Genomic DNA, 7,468 nt, shown 5'->3' on the forward strand with positions numbered 1-7,468 from the left:
TCACTGAGCATCAGAACAGGTCCTCTACTGCATTGATGCTGCTAAAAAGGAAAAAAAAACAAAAAAACATTTGTGCAGTATTCACAGCTTTAAATACAAGAGGATGGACCTCTCCTCCCAGTTAAGCCAATCAATATACAATATTGAACGTAATTTTCTGAATTCCACAGAGAGTGTCAGAGATCAATGTGCAGCAATAAATCAGAGCATTAAAAGTGTGCAAGAGTGACTGCTGCTCTATTTTTCATTATGGTGGATTGAGATGAAACATTCTGCCAAGAAAAACCCAACCAAACTTTTTAATCATTTAAACTAGCAAAGCAACTTGGTCAATCAGCTTCACCCACAAAACAACGTGGCTAATGCTTGTCCACCAGCTAGACAAGTATCAAACATTATGGTCTAAATTGGACATTTCAACAGGGATAGAAACGAGGTTTACTTCGAGCTGGGCAGTGTAGCTTGGGGGACAGTAAGGGTTTTTTTTTTTTTTTTTTTTTTTAAAGATTAAATTAATCAGCAATTGTCACATAGTTTAATGATAATCCACAACAGGCAGAGCAAACACATAGTATAACGGTGACCGGACAAATAAGTGACTGAGGGGGAAAAACTTATTGAACAACACAAACAAGATGATTAATCAAACACAGCTGAACCAAATGTAGACAAATGAGAAGCGGGAAAACTGAACAAAGGAAACAGGAAACTAATGAAAACATACTGAATATAATGCTGACATTACTCCCCCCTCCAGCAAGGCGCGTCCTCATGCCGTAACAGCAGAAACAGAGGGAGGGATGGAGGGGGTTTTGGAGGTGGATGAGGAGATGGCGAAGGGATGGTGAAAGGCAGAAATGTGGGGATGATGGCAGGATGAGGTGAAGGGATGGTGATGGGAAGATGACGACAATCCCTTGGCGGCAATGGAGGAGAATGTTCGCTGGCACAGACTCAGAGCTTGCCGGTGCCGACAGCCCGCGGCGGAGTAGAGGGAGGGAGGAGCCAAGATGGTATGGAGGCTGATGACAACGGAGACGAGGCCGGAGGATCCAATGGTCGATGGAATCAAACAACATCGCTGGCACTGGAGACCAAGGCGATGTCATGGCGATGAGTGACAAACGTCGAAGGTGAAGCCAGAGTACCAGAGGGCTGAGGTGGAGCTGGTGTGATGGAGGACAGAGGCAATGCTGAGGGGAAGGAGGAACCCACTGCAGCTGTAAGGGTGGAGGGACAGAGTGCACCGGATGGCCCGCAAGTCCGTGGTGAAAGTTGTGTGATGACTGACCAAGTGGGAGCCAGCAGGACGAAGGAACCCGATGGAGCCGAAAATCCGACGGCCTCCGGTGGAGCCAAGACAGAGCCGACAGGTCAACAGCCCGAGATGGAGCGAAGAGGTCGAAGGGAGGAGGCTGAGCCACAGGATCCCCTAGGGAGGCTCGGGACTCCCCGGAGATGGCGCAGGGCTGTAGACATCCAGCAGCGGTGAGGCTGGAGGACTGGCTGAGCTTCACGATGCCACACAACATGACAGAAAAACAGTAAGAATAGTACAGTTCATGCAGGTTAATGAGAAGAGGAGATCATGGGCCATAATGTCACTGGTGCTGTCTGAAAACAGCGATGATGAAGGTACCGGGTGGGATAGGGTGGGTGTGAACAAGTCCCCATTGAAGTCTATCATCCAGTCCTCCGCTTCCATTCCCTCGGCCGCTGGTACCACAGGCTCACACCCCTGGTCAGAGCCACTTTGGAGATCCACTTCTGGGGCAGTGGTAAACTCTGTTCTCTTGTCCATAGGCTCTGGCTCATTCGTCAAAGCGGGGTAGTTGGAGTCCTCCTCTGTTTCGCCAACAGTGGATGAGGATCCTGCTCATAATGAGATCCAGAGATCCATAATGCAAAGTTGTATTTCGCTAATGACCAGGCTGGATCTCCTCACGGCATTACCATGCGGATTTCCTCATCCAGCCCAACCCTGAATTCCTCAATTAAGGTAAGATCACTGCAGGTGGCATGGTGGCAGGTGTATATAAACTCCTCCACATAGTCCTCTAAACACCTACCACCCTGGAATATAAAAACAATACTTCCTTCAAAAAGTCCATCTCCCTTCCCAGGGGCAACGTTTATGGAGGTTATCTCCACATATCTTCTTCTAGATCCGATCATCTGTCACGTAGTTTGCAGAAATACAGATTAGGCAGATGAATAAAATTCCACAAGGCAAAGTTTAATGATAATCCACAACAGGCAGGCAGTGCAAACACATAGTATAACAGTGACCAGACAAGAGTAACTGAGAGGGAACAACTTATAGAACACAAACGAGATGATTAATCAAACACAGCCGAACCAAATGTAGACAAATGAGAAGTGGGAAAACTGAACAAAGGAAACAGGAAACTAATTAAAACATACTAAAAATCCCAAAGATAGAAACATACTGTACATAATGGTGACAGCAATGATGCATTCAATTGATCAAACGTGACATTCATAACTTTCTATTCATCAAAGAATCCTGAAAAAAACAAAACAATGTATTGTTGTTTCCACAAAAATGTTAAGCAGCACAACTGATTTCAACACTGATAATAAGAAATGTTTCTTGAGCAGCAAATCAGCATATAGAATGATTTCTGAAGGATCACGTGACACTAAAGTAATGCTGCTGAAAATTCAGCTTTACCACCACAGGAATAAATTACATGTGAAACTACAGTATATTAAAACAGAAAACAGTTCTTTTAAATTTTATAATTTTTATTGTATAATTTGTATAGCTGTATAATTGTTAAATAATATTTCACAATATTTCTGTTTTTACTGTATTTTTGATCAAATAAATGCAGCCTTGAAGAATATAAGGGACTACTTTCAAAAACTTTTTAGTTTTACATTTTATTTTAGTTTAGTAGAATCTCAGACAACAGTTGTGCTTTTTTGAATTATGGCTACACATTTTAATTAGCTGATCCTGATGGCATGCAAATCTATTTGGGTAAATGAGTGAGTGGCAATAGCTGGCCAAACACTCCACTTCCATATTCAGAGCATATAAACACTCAATACATATTTAAAGCCATTCCCCTTCACTGAATCCAGGATGGATGGTCCATTGGGACACACCAGTGTGTGTGGTCAGACAGAATGAGCAGGATGTAGATCAATCCTTATTAAAACAGACCCCGAGAGAACACAAACTAGGGCAGTCCCATAAAAAGGTAGTTGTGAGAGGACTAGTTAGGGATTAGGGAATATAAATGGATGCATTAGTATAGCTGAGTAACACATCATGATATCTGGTAATACAATTTAAGTAATCGTTGTATGTCACAATTCATCAGAGAAAATTTGACTCTGAATCCACACATTTTATTACAAATTCATTCTATAGGAATATTGATTTGCTTTCACATATTCATTCACATGATGTACTATGAAAACATTGCACATTGCATTAGCTTATAGTGTGTGTACAGGAAGGCACCAAATGAGCTGGAACTAAAGGGGGTTTGGTTTAGAACAATGACCCAGATGAGCTGATCAAACATATGACATCAACATGGCCCACAGCCAGTTCCCCCCAGGCTAAGGGCTGCTTTTACTGCCCTACCAATCATCTGCTTCATTGCTGCTGAGAAGGGGGCTTGTTGGGTTGGACCCAGCAATGCTGACTTCTGCAAACAAGACAGCAGCAACAATTCACAGCACACATACTGCAGAAACAGTTAAAATGTAAATGGGAAATAGGTTGTTTAGCAAAAACAAATTAAAGGTCCAGATGAAGACATAACCCCAAGTTTGAGACCCAACCCTGTTTGCCCCTTGCTGTCGTGCTTCGTCTCATGAGTTCTTGGAGCTGTTTTCTGTGTGATTTGTATCTAACCTCGGTTTGCTGCTATGCCCAGGACCCTTAGATGAGGAGTGACACAGCAGGTCCTTCTCTCACTGCTCATCGCATTCTCCTCTCATTTCATGCATCTTGGCTGGTCTCCGTATCCTATGTGCCTGCTGGTGACTGTACGGGCAGCTATGGAGCTCCCATAAAATTTGTTATATTCTGTTCACATGTGCCATTTACTTTGGATGTGGTTTTTTCCAAAGTTCATTAAACTCCGTTCACGAACCCTCTGCATTTGTGTAACGAATTACAACGAATTAATTAATTGGCTCAAATTATGGGTGAAATATATATATAATTAAATCATAACACGTTATGATCAATTATAATATAAATCGACCAAAAAGGAAGTTATGCACATATATTGTGAATTAATTACTATTGATTTTAATTCATTAAATATATGGTTCAGGATTAGTTCTAGTTTAATAGTTAATTTAGAAAGACTGCTCTAGTTTGTCCAGCAAACTATCAGTTTTCCTTATCGACTATTATAAAAGGAGATTATTCCTCTGGCCACGAGAAATAACTTCCTATTCTAGCATTAAAGTGTAAAGCAGTTTGCAAAATCGGAACGTAAAAGTGACTGATGAGCTGAATGAGCAACAGAAACAATCATGCATGAATATAATGGATTTAATATATGAAACTACAAATACATAGGCTATATGGCTAAATATACACAAAGAATACACATATATAAAAAGTAAAGACAGGAAAAGAGAGAAGACAAAGAGTAGCAAAAATTACAGACAGTTCCTTAAGAGCCAGCAAAGAATCAGTATCACTTTGTTAGGTCGTGTAACATCTAAGATAGATAGAAGTGGTACTTGCATGAGTTTGCATGCTGAGTTTCAAAAAGATACATGTGAAGATTCAGTGCGTCCGTGGCTGCAGTTCGTTGGCTTCTTCCGTCTCTGTGGGAAAGTTTGGCATAGTCATATTTTGAAGCTAAATGTAAATACAGTCTCCATACGTGTGAGTGTGTGGCTGTATGTGTGTGTGTGATGTGTATTGGGGTTTTGACCAGTGTCTGTGGGCCACATGGCCATTTGCTTAGCTTCAATGAGGCAACAAAGATGCCAATGGGGCAATCTGAGCCAGACCTGTCAGAGCCATGGTCTGTGAGTTGTACAAAGGAGGTGAAACGTTAAAAGATTTCTTTAATTTAAAGTTGTGTTGATGATCCTGATCCTGTGCAGAAGCGACATTTGAGTCCTCTGTTTACCATAACTGACAGAATCTACTGACCACATCATGGACTCATCAGAGGATACACTGAGTTCTGAAGCAGCAAGGCGTCGTTCAGGAGGAACTCAGAGCATCTCGCCGCGCCTTCTCTGAAATGTCTCTCCAGCTAAACCAACTCACGGAATGGCTTGAGCAATTACAGACCAAACCCTTCTGAGGCTCCAATTGTCCTGCCTCCTGCAGAACCTAATGTGGCCATTCACCGTCGAGTCAAACCTCACCTTAATCCACTTGCTCCGTACTCCGGTGAGCTTATCCATTGACAACTGGATAGCTCTCTGTTCCCGGCATCGGAAGGGCATGAGAGGGAGGCCATGGAGAAGAATATTCACGATTATTAGGTTGCTGGCATAATCTGGCCCTCTTCCTTTCCGGCTGGGGCAGGGTTCTTCTTCATGGAGAAGAGAGATGGATTGCTGCACCCCTGTATAGATTATCAGGGGTTGAATGACATCACGGTGAAGAATCGCTATCCTATCCATCAGCCTTTGAGCTCTTGCAGGGGATGACCATTTTTACTCATGCCTTTTGGGCTTTCTAACTCCCCGGCGATCTTCCAGGCACTGGTCAATGACATGCTTATTTGTTTACCTCGATGTCATCCTGATCTTCTCCCAGAATAAGCGCGAGATCATGTCCATCACATCAGGTGAGTATCCAAATGGATCCTGCCAAGGTAAAAGCAGTTGCTGATTGGCCCACCCCAGATAGTCGTAGAGCAGTCCAGCGATTTCTGGGGCTCGCCATTTTTTACAGGTGGTTCATTCTGAACACCCTTCCTCTGACTGATCTCACCTCCACTCGAAAACGCTTCTTTGTTGCTGCAGGCTCGGGCTGCGTTTACAAACTTATAAAGTCCCTTTGTAACTGCTCCCATCCTTGATACTCATGATCTGCCTCTTTAGTTTGTTGTGGAAGTGGATGCGTCAGATGCGGGAGTTGGGGTAATTTTGTCTCAGAGGTCACCTTTTGATGACAAAATACATTCCTGTGCCTTTTTTTTTTTCGGTCATTTCAGGTTTAACATCTATTGCCCAGGGTCCAAGAATGGTAATCCAGATGTGATTTTTTTGAGGATTTGATGTTAATCATGGTGGATGCAGGTGTGCTTTTAAGCGTGAAAGACGTTACAGACCGTTGAAGGAACTGTCACTGTCCCGAATCGATTGTGCTGCATGGTCACGAAAGTTTAACATTTGCATGCATTTTCACGCCTAGCCAATTTAAGCATTCAAGCACAAGAAAATGTGAAAGAGAACTCCACTGAAGAGAAACACCCCACAACATAATGCTGCCACCACCATGCTTCACAGTAGGTGTGCTGTGCTTGCTTTTCGCCAAACATAGCAATGAAAGAAAGAAGCCTTTCCTGAAAAACTGCCACACTCAGTCTTGTTTGTGCTATGCAAAAATACACCTGAAAGACTCTGATGCCATCTGGCAAAAAGTCCTGACTAAAATCCGACAGAAAATCTGTGGATGGACTTGAAGAGACTAGTCCATTGCTGCTCACCATGGAATTTGACTGAACTTGAGCAATTCTGCAAGGAAGAATGGGCAAATATTTCCAAATATAGGTGTGCAAAGCTAGTACAGACATATCCAAAAAGATGAATGGATGTAATTAAAGCTAAAGGTGGCTCTACAAAGTATTAAATCAGAAGACTGATGACTTTTCCAACCCTGTTATTCTATTTTTTCAGTTTTTTATTAAGTTCCTTAACTGTTGCTTTTTCTTTCATTACTCTGATGTTGTAAGACAAAATGTACAAAAAATAATATAACTATTTCAAAGGGGTATGATGATTTTCTATAGGCACTGTATATAAAGCGGTTCAAATATTGACTTACAGTGCCCTTCACTAATACTGGCACCCTTGATAAATATGAGCAAAGATGGCTGTGAGTATAAATATGAGGAAACAGAAAGGCCAAATTCCCTTAATCATGCATCACAAGGAGAGAAACCATATAGTTCTGATGTGCAGCAAAAGATTGAGCTTCACAAAATAGAAAGTGGCTCTAATAAACTTGCTAAAGCATTGAAAATTAAGAAAGCATTAATTAAATAGGATAGCTAAAGCATTGGAAATTAAGAAGATCCAATCAACTAAAGATGTTACAAATCTGCCTGAAAGAGGACATTTGTCTATATCGTCCTAATGCACGGTCAGGAGGAGAGTTTGAGTGGCCAAAGACTCTCCAAGGATTACAGCAGGAGAACTGCAGAAATTAGTTAAGACTTGAGGTCAGAAAGCCTAAAAAACATTATCAAACAGCACCTACATCACCACAAGTTGTTTGGGA

The sequence above is a fragment of the Megalobrama amblycephala genome, linkage group LG19 (assembly GCF_018812025.1).
Source record: "Megalobrama amblycephala isolate DHTTF-2021 linkage group LG19, ASM1881202v1, whole genome shotgun sequence".
Lineage (NCBI taxonomy): Eukaryota > Metazoa > Chordata > Actinopteri > Cypriniformes > Xenocyprididae > Megalobrama > Megalobrama amblycephala.